Consider the following 22,917-nt stretch of genomic DNA (forward strand, 5'->3'; position numbering starts at 1 on the left):
CGCCTGTAGGAAAATCACAATATGCGCCCTCATGTAAATAGTCAGTATAACAACTTTTGACTTATCGTGAAATGCTTTTGAGATGGAGCCTGGTACTTGGTCAGCTTTTTTTAAAAAAAAGCAATAGCGTCAGGCTGCCAAAGTTTCTAGTAAATGAATCTGTAAACAGTTCACAGAAATTTACTTCCAAATGTTACTTGTACATGTCAGGATTTTAAAGTACAAATGAAATTAGTTTTATTAAGAATACCTGAATGAAAGAGGTGTTTTTTGCATCTAGCCACTTCTATCTCCTTGTGTGCTGCTACACCAATCCTCATTTCAGACACTTCCTTCAGAGCTGTCACAATGCTGTTCATCATCCGGAAAGTTCCAGGCTCTGGAAAGTTCTAACACATGTAATGCTCTTTTGTTCTGTAAGAATTGCTGGTATCAATCACAGCAGAAGGTGAGCCGATGTGTGCCAGTTGCAACAAATGACCACCTCCACATAAACACTGGACATTCACATGTTTGCAGACACATTTTATATTGCACATTCTGTTTGGTTTTAGTCTATTAATGGTAGTAAAGCTTGGATCCAAGTGTAACACAATAATGGAAAGTATGCCACTGAACCATTTAAAATTTCAGCTGAGGAGGCATACCTCCTCCAGGAATTTTGTCAATTCGAGTTTCTTACCTCACTGGTGTAAAATATTTATTGCCTTGTTTAATAATCTGTGTGTGAACTACCTAAACTAGCTTTAATAGTCATTTTCTGCATGGTGATAAACTGCTGCAAAAATTCCCAGCATTCCAAAAATTGGCCTGCTCTGTGTTATTCATCGAGATAATCTTTTCTATTTTCCCTCACCAATTCTGTTTCCTCTCTTCCCCTCCAGCGCACTTCCACTGCGCCACTCACTCTGTTGACTGTTGGGCGGCCTTTAGTACCTCATGCAAGTGACATTTAGTCATGTGTTAGTCCTGGTAGCAAGTGATTTGACAACAGGGAAGCATCATTTCTGAGTCAGATTTGGTACTTATCCGATGTTCCCATGTAAACACTTCCAACAAGAGTCACTGGACAGCGACCTTGAGAAAGAAGCTTGGGTGGCTTCCACCTCAATAACCCAAGGATACCAATTTTAGCAGCCATGCTTAGTTGAGGGTTGCCAACTCAGTATAGGCCCATTATATATTGGAGAACTTTTAATTCACTAACCCATCCATTTCCAGAGTTAAAATTGGGCCCATGACTCAGAAACTCACTGAATAAACTTATTCAATGGGAGAGCGACAATATTTCATTTTATAACTGTGTGCCTTCTTCTTTCAAATACAATAAATGTGAATTGAGAGGCCATTTCTCTGAATGACTCAAATAAATTGCCACATTTGTCAAGTACTTCAAGCCCGGATTTGCTTGGGAGATTGCATAAGTGCCGTGGAAATGTAAAATCATCACTTTTTCAGAAATCATCTTCCAGCAAATTAACTTCATTTTCAATTCTCTTCTAAACTTCCCATTGCACACTAGATATTTTTAAATTGATATAGGGTTTGTACAAGAAGTTTTTAGGGACAACCCAAACATTTAGACTTGAGTAAATGTTATAAAAGCAAAGGTCTCCAGAATCAACCTCAGAACTAAAGACACAACTCAAAACCTTCACGTCAAAGTTCGGTGTTTTCCAATGTTCCACTTCGGATTCAACTAAAGATTTTCAGAAGGGTGGCACACATTTGTACCATAATGGAGAGTGAGCACTGACGAGTCTGACGTGCTTAAGTTTAGTAAATTCATTTGAAGCAGATCCTAATTAAAGCTTTTAAGTCGAATCCAAGGCATGTAGATCATCCCAGAGTTTTTAAAAACATCCCGAGACCTTCAATCTGATCCCCATTCTCCAGATGCAGCTAAATTACTGTTAAAATCCTGGAATTACACTTACTCGTTCACAGTAAGCCAGGGATCAGTGCAGTGATTGTTAAAGTTAAAACCATGATGGTTAATGTCCAATAAATTGGTGTCATTGTGGCAGTTCTTATTGTGAGGCCCAAAGCTGCCAAAATTTCCTCAGCATAAAGATGTAATCTGTTTCTTACTTTACTTTTTTACAAGGGGAAAAATATTTGTGGGAAAATGCAATTGGTCATATAGGTTCCATCCCTGGTCTGTAACAAGCTAACTGATTTTAGCTGAATTATCAATTAGGTGTCCTCAGGCTAGACAAGGCAGGAAATTGCATCAACTCAGAACCCTCTTCAACCCACTCCATTACTTCATCAAAGAACACAATCAAGTTAGTCAATTGTGATTTATCTTTAACTAATCCACATTGGCTTTAATTTATTAGCCCATACTTTTCCAAATGGCAATTAATTTTGCCCTGGATTGTTGTCTTTAAAAGCTCCCCACCATTAACTGTAGGCTGCCAAGCCTGTAGTTGCTGGGTTTATCCCTCAACCCTTTTTTAAACAGGGATGTAATTTTTACAATCTCTAGTCCACTGGTACCATCCCATATCAAAGGAGGATTGAGTTAGGTGATCCCAGCTGAAGTAGAAGATTTGGCAAAGCTGTGATAGCTGTCACAACTGAACAGTAAGATGATACTGGATCTCACAGAAAAATAGCTATTGATGGAATCATACCCAGGATGTGTCAGGATAGTGGGGATAAGGGTTAGAAATATTAAACAATGCTGTTCTGGTCTTAATAAATCCCCAAGCATCTTCCTGCCCATTGCAACTAATGGAAGACTTTGTGCAGATCAACAAATTAGCAATTATCATCATACTAAACATATTATAGAAATCATTACCAATTACACTATTTATTTCCAAATCACATAACTATTTGCAGCTGTCAGTAATGCAGGGTAGCGGTGGGGTGCTTTTGGGATTATGATGAGAGGGCCAAAGACAAAATGGATCTTGGTACAAGTGACAGGCAGCAAATAAAATTCAAATTCTTCCCCGCCATTAGATCTTCAAACAATGTTCAGAAGAGTTTGGAGTATCATGCACTCTCCTTGTAAACTCTTATATTCATATGTAGAGTTTCAGCATAAGTAATGTGAGCACCTTGCAGTCTCTGGACTTTGATGTCAAAGTGATTGTGACAAATTGTTTGCAATGATAAAAAGCAGCCAGATGGGATTGCTGCTGACCCCAGAAAGTTTCCACCTTAGATTGCCTAAGGGGATTTGTGTGACAGTGAGTGAGAGCACCTGCCCCTTCACCTCTGGAGCCTGGTTTCAAATCCAGCCAGACTGATAGGATGAAAAGTTTCCTGTTTCCCACAGTTGTAAGAATCTCAAGGATCAAAAGAATTTCAAACCAGCTCCTTGCGGAGATGGGTCCCAGCAAAACAGGTGCTCAGAACAGCTCAGCAATTTTTTTACCAGCTAGCAATTTCATTTAGAGATGCAACAAGATAGCGTAATTTTATCAGGAACCCTTGATGTCTCACTTGGTCAAATGCTGCCTCGATGTCAAGGGCAATCACTCTCACCTCACTCTGCAATTCAGCTGTTTTGTCTTTGTTTAGACAAAGGCTGTAGTGGGGTCTAGAGCTGAGTGGCCCTGGTGGAGCCCAAACTGAGCACTAGTGAGCAGGTTGTTGCTCAGTAAGTGTGGCTTGATAGCACTGTAGAGGACATCTTTCATCACTTTGCTAATGATTAAGAATAGACTGGGGTGATACTTGGTCAGATTCAGGAGAAGTCCAATCCAGCCTATTATCGCCCCATCAGTCTACTCTCAGTCTTCAGCAAAGTGACGGAAGATGTTGTCAACAGTGCTAGCCAGCAGCACTTACGCAGCAACAACCTGCTCACCTCTGCTCAGTTTGGGTTCCGCCAGGGCCACTCAGCACCAGACCTCATTACAACCTTGGTTCCAACATGGACAAAATAGTTGAATTCCAGGTGAGAAGAAAGTGATTGCCTTTGGCATTGAGGCAGCATTTGACCATGTGTGGCATCAAGGAGCCCTAGCAAAACTGAAGTCAGTGTGAATCCGGGGGGAAACTCTCCACTGGTTGGAGTCATACATAGCACAGAGGAGATGATTGTGGTTGTTGGAGACCAATCATCTCAGCCCCAGGACTGGACCTAGCAATTCCACCCCACTTACCTGCATTCCAGGGCACAACAACAATCCTCAGCCTCGGGCCTACTGCAATACCAGCAGTGACCACTTTTCCTGGTGGTGCTGCCGATACTGGAGAGTGATTGGCTGGTGGCACTTGGAGGCATAGGTCTGCCCTACAGGAGAAATTCCTGTGGGAGATTCCCAGCAGGAGTTGGGAACCCTGACAGCAGCTAGCCGACTGCCCGATTCGGATTTAATCCTGTCGGGATTAATCCTGGAAATGGTCACAGTGGAATTACCAGTGGCTCCCCAGCCAGTGAACAGGCCCACAGCTGGAACCATTAAATTATGTCCAATGATTCAGATCAATGAACTTTCATTGGAACTCTTCTGAGACTTGTGAGTGGTGATTGCGGGGGGCCTTGAGGTCAGTGTAAAGATAGCGGGTGTCTCCTTGCGGGTGTCTCCCTTGCCAGAAGAGTTCCTCTATTCGGTACAGGGTGTCCAAGAAGGAAGGACCCCCCTCACCAGGCTGCAGGCATGGCGTGGCACCCTTCCGCCACTGGTCGAATACCAGCACCGGTGGCATGAGACCCGAGCGGCCACTTAAGGACTCCAATTGGCATCTGGACAGGAAGGTCTTTCACAACCCTTCCTGCAGGAGTCCACCCCAGTATATGGCCCTCCACACCTCAGCCCACATCCGAGAGGTCATTAAATTCCACTGTTTCTCCCTCCACAGATGCTGCCTGACTTGCTAAATGTTTCCAGTATTTTCTGTTTTTATTTCAGCTTTCTAGTCGCACAGTATGCTTTTGCTTTAATCTGTCAAGCTGGTTAGGTTAGCGGGGGACATAGGTACATTGTAGAATGACTTAAAGTTTATCCAGTGTGGCCTGAAGGATCTTTTACACCTCAACCATGTCACATTTCTATCACTAGCCTGTAAGAAAGATGATGTAATATGTAGCAGTGCTGACTGATTGCATCAGTCGCTTGTTTCACACATTTCTGGGCAGCACTTTGGCTGGTAGTGCAGATGGCATGGGTAGGGTTGCCAACTGTGATTAAATGTATTCCTGGACGTGTCATCATATGACTTTCCTCCACGGTCCAGCTATTAGTCGGCCAACACACTCAACCTTGTGACACACTGCCTTCCTATGCCAATGGAAAAGCAAAAAAAAAAGTATTACCCGGTTGGATGATGATTGACAGTCAGCCAAACAGCCTTTTTTACCCCAGTTTCAGATTTTCACATCTGTTAAAGAGAGATGTTCAGAGAAAAAAAAACAATCTATTTTAATAATTTTTTTCCAGGGTTGCACACAGCAGTGTCCTGGAGATCGATCTTCGATTCCTGGAGACTCCAGGCCAATCCTGGAGACTTGGCAACCTTAGATGTGTGTGAGATTGGAAAGAGGCTGAGCTGAACAGGTGAGTGTGCGGGTAACTTTGCCAAGCACTGACAGTAACACATCTGCAGTGTAGATTAGCTCCAGATGTTTTTGCTGCAGATGGTGCTTCTCAACAACCAGAAGCCCGCTGACCATCAGGTTTTTTTCAAAAAATCACCTTTGTAACTTAAAACTTGAAGCACTGCTACTGGGAAGATTTTCAAGATTGCCCACCTGCCACTGAACTCTCCCCCAGCAGTAATGTAGCATTGATGTGTCAAAGACCACTTGATGTAGCTTCTAGAGAGTTGCAGTATTAACACCATACTGAGATGATATTAATATTGCTATCGTGAGAGACACTGAGACACTTTACAAAGCTCCAAGGATCTTTCAGTTCTGCTGAAATCTTGGAAAGAATTTCTCTCCAGTGAGTCTCTCTGTGATATTGATAACAATGATTCTGCTGCTTCGCTCATTATATAAACAGTTTTTTCCATGTTCTGATCCAGAAAACATTGGAAACACACAAAAGACAGCAATGATGCACCAAACTTCAACTGTGAACTAAGCACATGAAAAAAAATCATATTCTTTTTCCTTAAATCCCTTTAAATTGGGACTTTAACTCAGTTTCCTCTGGCGGTCTGGAATTAGAAGTCTAATGATGACCATGAAACCATTGTTGATTAATGTATAAACCCATCTGGTTCTCTAATTTCCTTCAGGGAAGGGAATCTGCCATCCTTGCCTGGTCTGGCCTACATGTAACTCCAGACCCACAGCAATGTGGTTGACCCTTAAGTGCCCTCTGAAATGGCCTAGCAAGCCACTCAGTTGTCAAGGGCAATTAGGGATGGGTGATAAATGCTGGCCCAGCTAACAACGCCCCCATCCCATGAATGAATTTTAAAAAAAGATTACCCCTCATTCCTTCAAATGCCAGAGAATAAAATGCTTATTCTCCTCAATATCCCAAGATTCAATCTATTGCATTCCCTCTAAGGCAGGTAAATCCTTCCTTAAGTAAGGAGAGCAAGTGTATAGCACTCCAGGTGTGGTCTCACCAAAGTCCTATATAATTGCAGCAAGTCCAATTCCTTTCTAATAAAGGTTAACATGCTATTTGTTTTCATAATTGTTTGTTGTTGCTGTATATTAACATTCGTGATTTGTGTACAAGGGCTGCCAAAATCTCTCTGAGCATCAACATTTACTTCTTTATTTCTCTTCCCGCTCCTAGTGATGCATTACAGCCGTTTGCTAGCTTGCTGCCATTCTGCATCAAGTATGGCTGACCAGGAGGCTCTCCCGCTCTTATCGCCTGCTGTAGGCATATTGGAAGGCTACGTTTTGAACATGCCTTCTGTGGCTATCAAGTCCTTGAGTGGGACTTGAACCCAGAGCTTCTAGCTCAGAGCCAGGGACGCTGCCCACTGCACCACAAGACCTCCTACCAACATTGATTAGTATATCTTTAAATAAATTCCACTTTTCTATTCTTCCTACTGAAGTGGATATTTTCACATTTCCCCATATTGTAATCCAACTGCCGCCTTTTTGTTCTTTCGTTTAACCTGTCTATATCCCTTTGCAGGCTTTTTGTGTCCTCCTCAGCTTACGTTCTAACTTTGAATCATTCAGAACATTGTATATATTATACTGAGAGGGAGGAAAAGAGAAGAGCTGGCGGATCGTACGAGTTCATGTGGTAAGTAGCTGAGGCGCACAGACCTGAAAAAGCCCCTGGTTTGACCTACGGTCAGTGTTCAGTTAATTGCTCCCTGCCAGAGCAACGAATGGAGAGGCTACAATGATCCCAATACTGCTGAGTTAAGGGCAGAAAAATCACCCTGGCTTTCTGTTCCTATCCAGCAACCCCTGCTAGAAATGCACATTCATGGACATCAGCTCAAGACAGAATCATGAACGAATTGCAAACTGACACACCATCAAGGCTTATACTAAAGAATTACCACTTGGATGAGATAATGGAGGGGCCTGGCACAAATAGAACCAGCAGTGCATAGGATGGGAGGAAGGAAAATTAATCAGAGGGGCAAAAAGGAAGAATGGTAGGAGACAAAATTTTTATTTAATTTATTCTTTCACAGGATGTGGACGTCAATGGCTATAGGCCAATGTTTGTTGCCCATCCCTAATTGAGAAGGTGCTGATGAGCCACCTTTTTGAACTGCTGCAGTCCATGTGGTGTAGGTACACCCATATTGCTGATTTTGACCCAGCAACAGTGAGGGAATAGCGAAATATTTCCAAGTCAGGATGGTGAGTGGCTTAGAGGGAACTTGCAGGTGGTGGTGTCCCCATGAATCTGCTGCCCCTGTCCTTCTAGGTGGTAGAGGTCGCAGGTTTGGAAGGTGCTGTCGAAGAAGCCTTTGTGAGTTGCTGCAGTGCATTTTGTAGATGTTATACACTGCTGCTACTGTGTGTCGGTGGTAGAGGAAGTGAATGTTTTAGGTGGTGGATAGGGTGCCAATCAAGCAGGCTGTTTTGTCTTGGATGGTATCAAGCTTTGAGTGCTGTGGGAGCTTCACTCATCCAGGCAAGTGGAGCATACTCCATCACATTCCTGACTTGAGCCTTTTAGATAGTGGACAGGCTTTGGGGAGTCAGGAGGTGAGTTACTCATGCAGAATTCCCAGCCTCTGACCTGCTCTTGTAGTTGCAGTATTTATATGGCTGTATTTATATATATAAGATGGAAAAGAGAAATGCTTTAATATCCTTTTCATATTGCATTAAATGTGGTATGCTCTATTTTTACAATGAGACATTTTCACTATCTGCGAACCTGATTGTGAAATTGTGGAAGGTACAGATTTGTGAGCAGTACTTAAAACATGCATAGAACACCTGCTCTCTGGCTACCCGGCATAATACTTAAAAAAAAGAACCAGTTCTTTTCCATCATTAAGATATGAATATAGACTTGTTACACTTCTAAAGGCTTACCTTTTATGCAGGGATTTGTACCTGCTGCTTTTACACTATAACTGGTGTGAGAATACCTCTTCGAAGTGATTTCTGATAAATGACTAGCCGAAACTGAAGGCTTTTGTTCCCATAGTTACTATGAAACATGATTTGGCAGCACTAATGATAACTGAGAAAAGTCAGCTACATTAAGTAGCTACAATAGCAGTCACAACAGGACAATGGACTCGAATTAGACCAAGGATCTATGATAGTACATCTCTCTGCTCATAACCATATTCCCGTAGAAGGCAAAACCTCAGGAAAGTAACTGGCAGATGAAAGACTCTAGGATCTGTTCCATGTCGACAGCCATAGTAAAAAAAGCCCTCCTTAAAGTAGCAAACCGAAGATGGAAAAGTACAGTGCAGATCAATAGTGCTTCCTGTCAACTCTGTCCAGCTCAATCAAATACAAGGTGCAGGTACAGAAAACAAGCAGAAGGAAAGGTGCATGTTATTTAAGGTTTGTGTTATACTCTGTGCAGTTTCTATAGAGAAACTAAGTAAAAGGGCCAAGCTCCTTAGTACAAGATACCAACAAGGTTGGGAAATGTAGTTTACAGGGCCCCGTGAGTGAGGAAATGGTGATAAGACGTCGTCAAGCTTGGATTTTGAGAGCCTACACATTCTTGAAGAAAAAGAGAACAGAGAACATAGAGCTCTATGGGTTTGGGGTTTTGGGAAAGGACGAGTCTTAATTTCAGCCCAGGAGGAGGGGAAGAGGAACATTATGTAGGGAAGCGGGTTTGTTGTACTGAAAGAACAACTGGAGAAATTTCAAAGTCACTCTGTCCATAGAAATAAGATAACACAGACACAAATAAGATTGTGATGTAAACAAAAAGAGGTTGAAGGCCAATCATATATCAGATGACCAGTTTATTATATACAAGGCTGAGGATGAGCTTACTCTCAGAGTGAGCCCTGGAGCATTATTTCAAAGTTAAGAGCTGATGAAAGGGGAAAATGCTTGGCACAAAAGAAGCTTTTTGAAGATAGCTTTAGAAGAATTGAGGCAATGAGGCCTAGAAAGTCAATGGGGTAGATTTTCAACTTGCTGCATGTATATAAGGCTTTCTTTGCAGATTATAGACAACAGCTATGTTTGTGAGGCCTGTTGCTGACAAACCTTAATGTGGAACACTGAAAGTTGGTATATGTGATGATGGGGCTCAATTTTAACCCAGTGAGATGCAAGGGAGAGGAAGGATGTGTAGGAAGGTGAGTTGAGGTTGAAACTGTCCCATCAAGTACGAGATTCTTTGTATAGCTCATTTAGGATTTCAAGTTAGAAGAGCCACTTTAGATACGCGTGTGATCCTGAAGGCTTGGTTTAGCCTTAGGGTTAAACATTTTGTAATCATGTATAGGTATTTGTTTTTGTTGCTGAGAAAACTCTGGGAAGCCTTCAGATCTTAGATCACACTTGTGCACCAGATTAATATCGAACCGAACAAATAACCAAATCAGACCCTTACAGAGCAGTTACACCTGCTTGAATTAAATCAAACACTAATGGCACAATTTAAACCAGAAATTAAATCAGTGCCCACAGACCAGCAGATATAACTATTACCCTTTTGATCGGATGTCGGTAGGGATATAACTGCAAACTTATAATTATCCTTCTGGCTCCCAGAATGTGAAAAAATACTTTGTTGATTCTCAGTACGTTGCAGCTTTGCTAACTCAAGAGAGTGAACTCAGACCCTCGTGCATATATGTAAACAAGCTGTACTTCATTGCTTTTATATTTACTTCAAGGGCCATGTTTAGTAACCCAGCATAAACTCTTATAAACAAAACTTGGATTTAGTATCAGAAGATTTAAAAGCTACAGCTTCATGAAGCGTATGTTTATTTCACTCTTTTGCCATTCCCAGAGAGAACAGTTTGTGCAGGCAGACAACCAGAGTCACAAAATACTTGGAATCTAATAGAAGCACTGTTTAGGAGGGTATTCTTCTGAGGAACATTGCGCTGTGTCTGAATAGAGAAGCATTGTGTCTCCTCAGGCCTCATATTAACAGCCCACATTTTTCAAAAGAGTTTCACAACCACAATCATGGCAGCAATTTGGAACAGAGCATCTTGAAGCCTGATTCTGAACAGCCTTGCCCCTTTGCAAAGAAACCTGCCAGCGTACATGTGTGGAAAGTCACATCCGGCTACATGTCCCTCTGGCTATCTCAAATGCTCTGCCAAGTTGGTTCTAGGCAGTTGGGAGTGACTTTTGAAAACCTATCGGGCGTTCTTTTGTCCTTTTTTGGTGGTGAGTGGGTGTCATGTTTCACAGTAGCTCAGTGATGGGTATGGGTTGACTGTCAATAGTGGATGTGAAGTCATCTAAAGGGGTCCGGGTGGGAGAGGGGAATAAACAGGAAAAGGATTTCTAAACATATCAATGATTGCTAAAGAAAATAAGTATGAGAAAATGCAAGTATTTTTCTTTAGTGCATATTTTCCATGCATCCAGCCATATAACCCTACAATTTCTTACTATCCAGTAAATCCCTCCGGCCACACAGCTTCTTCTTTCTCTCCACCCCAACACTTCCAAACCACATACACTGCTCTCAGTTATTCAAAATTTTGCACTCAAGTTTTGTCACATTCAGTCTCAAAAAACTGATTCCAGCTGGTGCTAGAACTGAACTGGACCGTGAGTGTAGGGATCACAGCTAACATAATTTAATTTTGTTTCCAATAAAACTGTATTGTGTAAGGGAAATGATAATGCAATCATTATATTTCCTCAAAATCTTACCCATTCACTCAAAGAATGGTTGGATTCAATTCAACAATATATTCGGGTTGTTGTAATTATACAGCTGGCATTTGCACCACTTCCTCCGCATGTTCCTAATTATTGTGCGATATAAAACTACTGAGTCTTAGTGGTTTTCACACCAGTGCTAACAATAAGACATACATAGGAGCAGAAATTAGGCCATTCGGCCCATCGAGCTTGCTCCGCCATTCAATCATGGCTGATAAGTTTCTCAACCCCATTCTCCCGCCTTCTCCCCGTAACCTTTGATCCCCTTACCAATCAAGAACCTATCTATCTCGGTCTTAATGTGTAGTACCTCTCCAGACACTGCCAGTCTCTGTACTGATGGTTGTCTCTCTCCTGTTGCTGCCGCTCTGGGTGCTCACACTACTGCCTCCCCTCATGCTGCTGAGGCTGCCTCTCTCTGCGCTGACACTACAACCTCTCCAGTGCTCCAAGTACTGTCAATCCTGATGTGGATAGTAATAACTGTCTTCATGCTGGCTGTCTCAGTAATAACAGTAATGTCTCTTCTGTGCTGAGTGTATCAATAATGACAGTAACATCTCTCTTGTGCTGACTGTCTCAGTACTGACAGTAATGAAGGTTTTAGTGTCTGATGCTTGCAAATCATTGATAGGTTCAAAAATTGAGCATGATGTTTTAAAGTTTAACATATTCATGCAAGTTAAAAAGGTGGCTGAGATGATATGTATTTAAAATGTTAATTAGCTAGCTTTAATGTTGTTTCCTCAGAGATTGTAAATAGTATGCAATTTGTTAGTTTGTCTCAGTAATTGATAAACAACATCCATTGTGTTGGGTGCTTGACAGGAGTTCTGGCAGGCCTTCTCTTTTATAGTTGTGAACAGCAAGAGATAAAACACCCAGGCAGTAAGCAAAGGGGTTTTGAAAGAAGAATGTTGTGTTGCAGTCAGGCCCAAAAGACTACAAGGGTGAAGTGCAGTAGGGAATGGTCAGAAATTATCTTGTTCAAGTCACGTATGATAACACATTGATGCGGGGCAGCATAGCATGCTTTATTCTAATGGAGATAAAAGTTATATTTTTGAATTAAGTTGGTCCAGTCACTATGGGCAATCTGTATGTTCAGATTATCATGAAATGAAGTAGCTTATCTATTTGTATCAGGCCTTGACACACAAAGTCCTGACTCCCGAAAACCTGTCCACCACCCACAAGTCAGGAGTGTGATGGAATACTCTCCACTTGCCTGGATGAGTGCAGCTCCCACAACATTCAAGAAGCTTGACACCATCCAGGACAAAGCAGCCTGCTTGATTGGCACCACATCCACAAACATTCACTCCCTCCACCACCGACACCCAGTGGCAGCAGTGTGTATGTCTACAAGATGCACTGCAGCAACCCACCATGGTTCTTTTAAAAGCACCTTCCATACCCGTGACCTCTACCACCTAGAAGGACAAGGGCAGCAGATGCATGGGAACGCCACCAACTGAAGGAATGCCCCCAAGCCACACACAATCTTGAGTTGGAACTATATCACCATTCCTTCACTCACGTGGGATCAAAATCCTGGAACTTCCTTCCCAGCACCACATGTATATACACCACATGGACTGCAGTAGTTCAAGAAGGCAGCTCACCACCACCTTCTCAAGGACAATTAGGGATGGGAAACAAATGCTGGCCTAGCTGGATATTCTCACATCCCATGAAATAATTAAAAAAGGCATTGCTGAATTACTTAGTGGTTTTCACACCAGTGCTAACAATGTGTAGTACCTCTCCAGACACTGCCAGTCTCTGTACTGATGGTTGTCTCTCTCCTGTTGCTGCCGCTCTGGGTGCTCACACTACTGCCTTCCCTCGTGCTGCCGAGACTGCCTCTCTCTGTGCTGACACTACGACCTCTCCAGGTGCTCCAAGTACTGTCAATCCTGATGTGGATAGTAATAACTGTCTTCATGCTGGCTGTCTCAATAATAACAGTAATGTCTCTCTGCACTGCAGCAACTTATCAAGGTTCCTTCAACAGCACCTTCCAAACCTGTGACCTCTACCACCTAGAAGGACAAGGGCAGCAGACGCATGGGGGCACCATCACCTGCAAGTTCCCCTCCAAGCCACACACCATCCTGAATTGGAACTATATCCCTTCACTGGCACGGAAGATTGAAGCAGAGAGATTGAAGCAGTACATGTTTGAAAAACGTAAGTATCCGGTTCAAGATACAAGGTGTGCTGCTGCTGCACCCGCCCCCCAAAAAAGTAGATATGCTATGTGAGTCAACTCCTCAAAAATTAAGACAGAGTGTTTACAGGAACAATGGCACCACTGAACCCAAGAAGATATCTGTGGCAGATCCAAGTATACAGCTGAACATTATAATCACTGAGGCATATACTTGTTAATTGATGTACAATAACTGAAGGATAATATGAAGTTATTAAAATACATTGGCTCATTGAAAAAAAAACTCACAAAATTTGTACTTTCAATCTCCATGCAATAAATATTAAATTAAGTCTGTTCAAACCAGCATTAAACAGTCCAAAATGACAGGACCATATTTCCTGGAAGGGTCCAACAGTCAAGGAAAGACATGGTGCTGTAAATACTTACAATGTGCCTTTCTCGATTTCGATGATATTATGACTATGTTAAATGCTTCTGAAACCATAATGACTCTAATTTAACTACAGCTGATCTCCCACTACTGCAGACAACAAGATTGTAATACATGTTTGCTGTGGGGGAAATAGAATTGGGCCGGTTTAATTTATTTGTATATCTTTCTCTTCATGGAGCATCAGTGACTACCTCAAGATAGAGAAGAAATCAAGAGAACAAAGTTGACCTCTCTAATCTAGAATCTCCATTCTACAATGATCCTACCTGCACCAAATAGATAAGCACTTTTTCCAGAAATTCTAGAAAGGTTGCCATTAGTGATGAGCATTTTGTAGTATGTTCCAAAGAAGTGTCATATTGGACTCAAAACATTAACTCTGCTTCTCTTTCCACAGATGCTGCCAGACCTGCTGGGTTTTTCTAGCACTTTCTGCTTTTATTTCAGATCTTCAGCATCCACAGTATTTAGCTTTTAAATTCATTTTGTATTTTGAAATACTCTTTAGTTTTGCTGTCTTTCATTTTTATTTGTCTTGACTGAATGGGATGAAAATCAGAAAGGCCTAAAACAATTCTTTCTGCCAGATTACCACCTCAGTGTTGAAGGTGATCATCACTCGCTGGAGTGCCATGTACAATTCCAGTTGTCATATTAGGGCAAGGGATAAGCAGACATTGGAGGAAAAGGACAGTGTTGAAAAGGACCGTCAAGTTTAAGTTTAGCAATGAGCAGAGTTGAAGAGTCTGGGATTTTTTACTCTGGAATAGAGAATCCTCAGGGGAGGTTATTAGGGGAACAGGTAAATTGAACTGCAAAACATTTTTGGGATTGCCACAAAATGGAGAATGGGGACAAGGAGAGAAGCTTAGGGTTGGGAAGGTGGGTAGATAGTTTACATTGGACTACCTCATCCAGAGGGCGTTGATTGTGTTAATGGACTGTCCAAGGAGGCAGTGGAGACTGACAGTGTTGAAAAATTACAGGGAGAATTGGACAGATGTTTAAGAGAACCAGATAATGAGAGTTGATCATTTCTGGGACTAAACAAAAACAGAAAATGCTGGATTCAATTCAGCAATATATTCGGGTTGTTGTAATTATACAGCTGGCAGTTGCACCACTTCCTCCGCGTGTTCCTAATTATTGTGCGATATAAAACTACTGAGTCTTAGTGGCTTTCACACCAGTGCTAACAATGTGTAGTACCTCTCCAGACACTGCCAGTCTCTGTACTGATGGTTGTCTCTCTCCTGTTGTTGCCGCTCTGGGTGCTCACACTACTGCCTCCCCTCATGCTGCCGAGGCTGCCTCTCTCTGTGCTGACACTACAACCTCTCCAGGTGCTCCAAGTACTGTCAATCCTGATGCAGATAGCAATAACTGTCTTCAGAGAAGAAGGGCCATACGGACTCGAAATGTTAACTCTTTGTCTTTCTCTCCACAGATGTTGTCAGACCCGCTGAGTTTTTCCAGTGTTTTCTGTTTTTGTTTCAGATTTCCAGCATCCGGAGTATTTTGCTTTTATATTTCTGGGACTAGCCTGCTTTCTGTTGTTTTCAATCCCAGACTTTCATATGTTCCTAATTTTAGCAAAATGGAAGATAGTGGGAAAAAGGGAAAAAAAGATTTATACAAGCTGGCGAACCTGAGCTGAAAACTGAAAGTGCTACTTAAAGCACCCAGCATAGATGAGAAGATGTAGCTTGTTGTGGCTCGACTTTTGCAGGTGTGAAATACTATGCTGAATGTACTGGGTCCATTCTGGCTCCATTAAAACATGACTGGCAATACAATTGCTGTTGGTATGACACAGGCAGGTTCACTTGCCTAGCTGTTTTTTTTAATAAGCGTACTGACTCAGCCTTTACATTTATTGCATGGGCATTTCACTAATCCATGACTATGTTTCCTCTAATCTCTAGCCTTGCCTGAGGCATGTTAAATTTGCACGTGTGCTCTATAATCTTGCGCTCACAGTCTAGGTAAAATAACCTTATGTGTATCTTTTGACATCTATATCATGTAACTCGCATCCATCTCATGTGCTGTTGAAGGAACTTTTCTGTGTGTGAATAGTTACCATGTTTACCTACAAAACAGACCTCTCCTCAAAAGTAAACATTTGGGGTTAACAACTTTGGGATGTTCTGAGGTAAAAACTGCAAAATAAATGCAAAAATGCAAGTTCATTCTTTCTATAGCATTCCCAAATGTCCACTTGTCCTTCAGCCAACACTACCAGAAATGGATTAACTGGCAATCCATTTTATTACAAATTGTTGCTGTGTTTGCAACAGTGACTGCGCTTGCGGAATAATCCTTTACTGTTAAGTACTTTGGGACAACATGAGAATGTGACAGGTGCCACACAAATGTAACTTTTTTCATTTTATGTTGATATCAATCTCAAACCAGATCTCAGCAAAACTGAAATGGTCACTAGCTCCTGATAGAAGTTTTCATCCATCTGTCACCACCTTTCCTTCATATTTGCCAAGCAAGCTTTCAAACCAGCAAATTATTTTCAATATTTATTCTGCAAGCTCTTTGAAAATCTTCACATGTGGATCTTTATCAAATGTCTTCTGGACATTCAAATTATATCCATAGTTTTGTTTGGCTCTTCTTAGAGCTCCAGCAGATTAATGAGACATGAGCATTGTTACCTCTGATGATTGATGAGCACTTATAACCCCACATACAATGCTAGGAATTGTTTCCTATTACAGATATTTTTTAAGCTAACTGATCTTTGTCCCATGTTTTGCTCATTTTCCAAACATTAGAATTGTAATTTCAGATTCTCTCAACTAAATCACAGCAGTGCATGCAAACTGTTATCTGGAACCTATGTTTTTACAGATAATCTGTCCTTCTCAGAGCTGCGTATCTCAATAATTAACAAATATTCTTACCGGCATCCTGAATTCACCATAATCTAGCAAGAATTGTTAGAATATGAAGCACAGGCTAGAGTTATACAACTGACAGTAACTAAAATATATTTTTTTATAATTGGAAATGTGAAACACAAAATAATGCAAATATTATTAAAGGCACATATTAAACAAAAATTCACTTTATAAAACACATAAGAAATGTAATTTTTTCCCCATTTTGAAACTAAAATTGTTGTTAATACACTGCAACAGCAATCTCTTCCACCCTCTGGTGCACTGTTATTGAGAACTATTCCATCTGACCTCTAAAGTTGGGAAGGTCCCTGTTCTTTCTCAACGTCTTGATTTTAATTTGTTCAGCACCAGCGCCATCTGTCCTGGGAATTTGCAATTGCTGTCTTTCCCAGGCAAAATAGTGACTCACAATTATCCAACTACGAGAGAAGATTACTTTAGAATGTTTGTGGATGGGTTCCCGAACAAACAGACGAAACTTAATGATAAGACAATACACTGGCGCCTGAGATTTCCACGGGTGTTCACCCAATCTTCCGTTGTAGTTTGGCGGGAAGATCAGCAGAAACCTCAAATACATGCAATAAACAGACACTTCCGCCATTTCTCCCAATGTTTTGCTTATCTTCCATCAATGTTATCGAAGGAGGAGGGGTCAATTTTAACAGCCTGAAAATGCGGTCAGTAAGATTTTCAACTATTAGCATCGAGGCTGCAGCTACTGCCATATTGATAATGGCATCTGAGACACTGCCTGTTTCTGACTGTTAGCTGCCACGCTCTGCCAGGCTATTCCCTCTGACCAGGGAGACTTTTTTGCTGTGACTCAAGTAGCCTAAATCAGGAACCTGCACAGCCCCAGCCATGATATGCCATCCAGTAATTAACATCGCAGGCTGTGACTGCACTGGGTGCTCCTATTTTGCAGCGGGAGCACCTGGACAAAAAACACGTTTCTATACAACCCATATCACAGATGCGCACTTGTGTTATTTCTCTCTGGCAGTATATCATTCTACAAGAATCTACAAGCGCCTTCATCTGAAATTACTGTTGAAAATTAATATGGCACCCGCAATTAGGAAATCTGGGGAATTCAGCAGATCTTAGCAGAGCATGAGAAGACTCCATTATTCTGCTTTCGTTATATTGAAAAATCACCAAGTCTATTCACACTAACAGCATGAATATGTCTGATGGTCATCCTAACATCAGGAGGCCGAGAGGTGAAAGTTTGGTTTAATGAATAGGGTTAATACATAGCAATGGGTTGAATGGGAATATTTCAGGTTACCAGCTACCCTTCCTCATAAAACCAGGTATAATAACATGTCACTTTTCTTCTGGATCAGTAACAGTTCTTGTTCTTTTGCGTAAAATGAACACAACAAGCTTCACTGGACTCTAATGCACCTGTGTAAATTCCAACTACTGTTTTGTTAAACTGCTGGATAGCATTAGAATGAAACCAGTTTACTTAGCAAAGAAAAACAAAGAAAATTGCCATGGCCTTGTAATTTAATCACTTGCTTTAATCAGAGGGTTTTGGGCTAGAGTCTTGAGGAAGTCTGCCAGAATGTAGCCAAGCTTCCATTATTTTTCATCAGGCCCACTGAGTGTCACACCCAACAGCAGAGCATGTTCAGCTGTGAAAGGGGACATGGCATCTATCACATCCCCACTATTAACTAAGCTATCTTTAAATCTGAACATACCTAAACCGCTCTCACTGAGTAAACTAGAACAGAGGTAAAAAGGAAATATGGAAGGCAGTTCACAGATCCTGACAAGGACACAACTGAGGCTTGAGACCCAAGTATCAAATGCTTTAAGACTGGGTGGGTTGGGGAGGGGTGTGAGGGGGTGGGGAGGGGGGGTGCTGGCGGCAGGAGGTGACTGATAGAAGTCATAATATCTAAAAACAACCAACTGTAGTTTCACCCACCCCTCTCCATCCAGGCACCCATCGCCAAGGATGCAGTTCATCATATTCTTTGCTGATTACCCAAGTGGATTGCAAAACCTATTTCCTGTCGATTTGTTGTCCAACCCCATATCATACATACCAGCATAACAGATAGATAACCTTCTGTAAGTTTGTGCTGTGATTGCTAACTGTTGGTACTACTTGTGCAGTGCCTCCTCCTCTACCTACATTTTAGTTCAGTGTCGCTCCGCCCCCAAAAGTGTGGAAAGGCTACTTTATATAAAAGTATTTGCATTGAAACAGTGAATGCCTTTCTTGTCCTACCAATGCCCCCAGAATGCCACACAATTACTAGATTACTTTTTAACCTGTAGTCACCGGTGTTATGTAAGCAAATACAGCAGCCAATTTGCACACAGCAAGGTCCCAAAAATGGTAATGGGAGAGAAGACCTGTTGATGCGTTCTGGTGGTGTTGATCTGGACAAAGGGAGAATTCCCATGCACAAATGATGCCATGTAATCTTTTGTGCTGGTCTAGACAGAGCTTAGGGCCTAGGCAGATGAAACCCAATATTAAACAAAGCAGAGAAGACTAGACCAGCTATTTAAAATAAACCAGATCTTGGGGGTGGAGCTGGAAATGTAGTTTCTTCACCCATGATAAATAGATTTCATTTTCTTCGTGCCGTGGGACAGATTTGGTGAGTGTGGATCAGAAATCCTCGGCAGCATTGACAGCTGCTCACGTTAGTTTTTAAAAATGTTTTTTTTTTAACACTTTGAAATAAAATCCAATAAACCTTATTCTGTACCGGAATTGCTGACCATAGTGCCGTCTCCTAGGTTACTCTGATGGCCAGAACTTTGACTCTCGAACTCCAAAACAACCTGGGAGCTAAACATCATATATAACTGAGCCACATTCAGAATCCCTCAGATCACTGTCCCGCTCTCCTGGCCTAAGAGGCGAGTGCGGGAAAGAAATGAAATCAGAAAAGCCCTGCGCTTGTTGGGATGATCCTTCAGCCATGGTAGCAGCCAGGAGGAGCCCAACACCCATGGGTGAGCTCCGGAGGACAAGAGAGGAGCGGGGTCACCAAATAGTGCAGGCAGTTTGGGGGGGGTGGAGTGGTGAGGGGGTGAGGGTGCAGTTCGAAGTGAGTCCCCCCACCCCCCAAAGGGTGTAAAGGAAAGGGCTGTCAAAGGGTCTGCAAAATGGAAAATTCCCCCAAAGTGGTCAGGGAGTAGGGGATCCCCCGAGTGATAGCGAGAGGCGAGCCCTCCCCCAAAGGACAATGCAAGTGGGGGCATTTCCCCCAAAACAGGCATTCGGGGCCCCCAGAGCCGGAGCTGCCAGACCATCCCCTCACTGGCTGCACCCGGGGGGGAGTGGGGGGGAACTTACCCTCACCAACAGCACATCGCCCGCCTGCGACTCGCTCTGCTCGCTCCCAGCTTCTTAACACAGCTTCCAGTGACAGCTAAAAGGTGAAATCTTTCCATTGAGTGCAGGGTATATCTAACACGCCAGAGTGTCCACTGATTCTCACCGACAGCAGCGATAAAATAGTCTCCGACAGTGAATTGAGCAGGATCCCTGACCCGCCCCGCTCTGTGCCTGCAAACAGCTCCCAGATACGGAAAATAATTATTACGTACCTAATGTAGTAGTGGTATCTGTTTTGTATTACTGATCCTCACAGCTCCTTCACAGTGCCAAATACTGGGGGCGCGGGTTAGGGGGTGGGGGGTGAGGTTGGGGAGGGGGGGGGGGGTGGGGGGGGAGAGAGAAAGGAGGCGAAGGAGAGGGAGAGAGAGGAGTGACAGGGAGAGGGGGTCGTGGGTTGGGTGGGGGAGAGAGAGAGAGTAAAAGCGCAGTGAGGGAGGGAGTGTCAGAAGGAGAGTGAGAGACAGGGTATCGGAGGAGAAAGTCAGAAATAGAGAGGGGCAGACAGAGGGAAGGAGACGGGGTAACTTGGAGACTTCCTGAAGGTGTTGGTTCAGAATTCGCTGCTACAATCCAGAAAGTGGGAGCTCTCGCCCGTGAAGCCAACGGGAATGAATTAACCTCTAGAACATGTCTTTAAAAGTCATCAATTATGAATGTGCCTCCAGCTGTCAAAGCCCTGGGGATAAGTCTGTCCTGGGGCTGCAGTTTCTGACATTGCCCCTTTTTTGGAGTTAGAGCCGGCTGGAGAAGCCGGGATCAGGGATCTCGGGAATGGGAATTCTCGCTGCTCCCATCCGCTCCTCATCCCTGCTATTCACTGTAACCTTGAGCTGACCAGCCCCATTGCTCAATAATCCCCAGAAATGATTGGCATCGTTGCTCAAACAGTGCCGAGTCCTGTCCAATTTCACTGCCCCATTGTAACAAAAAAAAACATTCAGGGAAGGTCCCAAAAGTTGCCGCCGCCCCCCCCTTTACCTTTAGCCCGGTTTATCCAGCCTTGCTCTTGTAACTGATGTATCCCGGCTTGGAATGGCTCAGGTTGCTGCAATTCTTCCCGGAGACATTTAAGAAAGACAAGCCTTCACTCCCAGACCGGCCTCCTCCGCAGTCCTGCTTGTCCCTCCATGTGCCCGTGACCACGGGCATCAAACTTGAAGCCGGGCTGCCAGCGAGCTCCCATCGCCCGCAGTGGATCAGAGGCTGGGGAGGGGGGAGGAGGAGGGGGGAGAGAGAGAGAGGACAGTGTGAGCTGCCCAGTCTTCCAGCTCAGTCCTCACTAGCTGCTTGGTCCCACTTCTGGCTGCTTCCTACCACACACACTGAGTATATATAAAATATTCCACACCCCCCTCAACCCACTCCCGCCCCCCACCCCCCAATATAAAGTGCTGGAGAGCGCGTTTGCAGCTGTCAAATGTCCCAGAAGTTCAGTGTCCTGTTAATCCCTGGTTCCCAGGGGGGGTGGTGGGGGGGGGGGAGTACCCCCACCCCCACGCTGGCTCGCACCACCCCCACCCCCAGCTCCACCTCAGTGTTAACTCCCCAAAGCCAAACCTTTGGAAGTTTTTCTCCGCCCCCTGCTGCCGATTCTCTGCACACTCTTCCTTCCCCGGGCACTTTACCGGGTGATGTGGGATTGAAGCGCTTTGCCCTTGGTTGGCTGAGGTTTGTGTGTGTTTGTGTGTGTGTCTGTTTGCTGCTACTCTGCTTTCTCCTTGAACCCCCAACCACCTACCCCACCCCACCCCACCCTAAAGAAGCTGGGTTGAACCTTTCCTGGCTTTAGGGGTTGAGTTTGCAGCGGCTCCTCCCTGCGGAAATAAGTGTCAGGTTACTAATAAACGTTTAATACACTCAGGACAGCTGTCAGCAGCAAGAACTGCTCCCCCCCCACCAACAAATACTGAACGGAAAGGAACAGCCGGGGAAATTAATAATAATCAAAAAAAAAGGCACATGAAAACAACAGAGTACAGGCTAAATGGGAAATAAGGGGTGAGCCACTACGTCACCAGAACACAAGTGGGTTCCCACCTTGGTTGTCTCACTGTCCCTGTCACATTATCTTACCCATACCTGGGAGACGGGGCTGTAGCAGTAACTGTAGTAACAGGGGTTATCCTGTGGCTGTCTGTACCTGTCAGTGACTGCAAAACCCGCCATTCCACCCAATGGATCTCCCAGCAAATTCGGAGCCACCAAGGCGAAAGTGAGTTTGAGGACAGTGCTGTGTGAATCCAGCCTGGCTTACTGCCTCGGATTGCTTGTCGTTGCAATATTTGCGGCTGCAGTTTTATGCGGAAATTGTAGTTCGCTCTTTTTTTTTTTGGAACTGTTTCTGCCAATGGTCTTCACGCCATTGATGGGTAATCTATCCGGAGGATGCTCATTCGCTCGCTCTGGTTCATTCGCCTAGAAGATCCCACATTTCTTCCCTCACCCGCTGCAGCTCTCTCCCCACAGCCACACATTGATGATCTCGTCAACCTCTGCCTCCACTCGCTTACCTGGAGGTCTGTTCTATGTGTTGACCAATGTCTGGTTGGAGAACCTCAGAATCACAGGATGTTTGCAGCGCCGAATGCGGCCATTCGGCCCATCGTGCCCGCACCAGCACTCCGAAAGAGCAATTCACCTAATGCCATTCCACAACCCCCCCCCCGCCCCCGCCACACCCCCACATCCCACCACCACCTTCTCCCGGTAAATCCGCACATTCTTCCTTTTCAAATAAGTCTTCTGAATGTCTCG

The 22,917-nt window shown here is 43.5% G+C and overlaps 1 protein-coding gene across 5 annotated transcripts in view; it reads right to left on the minus strand.

Annotated features, from left to right (window-relative positions):
* Positions 1 to 21,471, minus strand: part of LOC144688838 (neurturin-like) — a 121,469-nt gene extending 99,998 nt beyond the window's left edge. For 2 of the 5 annotated variants that reach the window (XM_078555825.1, XM_078555821.1), the window contains exon 1: positions 21,142 to 21,471. The gene's annotated coding sequence lies outside the window, so the exon portion shown is untranslated. The other 3 variants (XM_078555824.1, XM_078555822.1, XM_078555823.1) reach the window with 3 other exon arrangements.
* Positions 21,472 to 22,917: the final 1,446 nt, after the last annotated feature.

Source organism: Cetorhinus maximus, chromosome 13 (genome assembly GCF_964194155.1).
Source record: "Cetorhinus maximus chromosome 13, sCetMax3.hap1.1, whole genome shotgun sequence".
Taxonomy (NCBI): domain Eukaryota; kingdom Metazoa; phylum Chordata; class Chondrichthyes; order Lamniformes; family Cetorhinidae; genus Cetorhinus; species Cetorhinus maximus.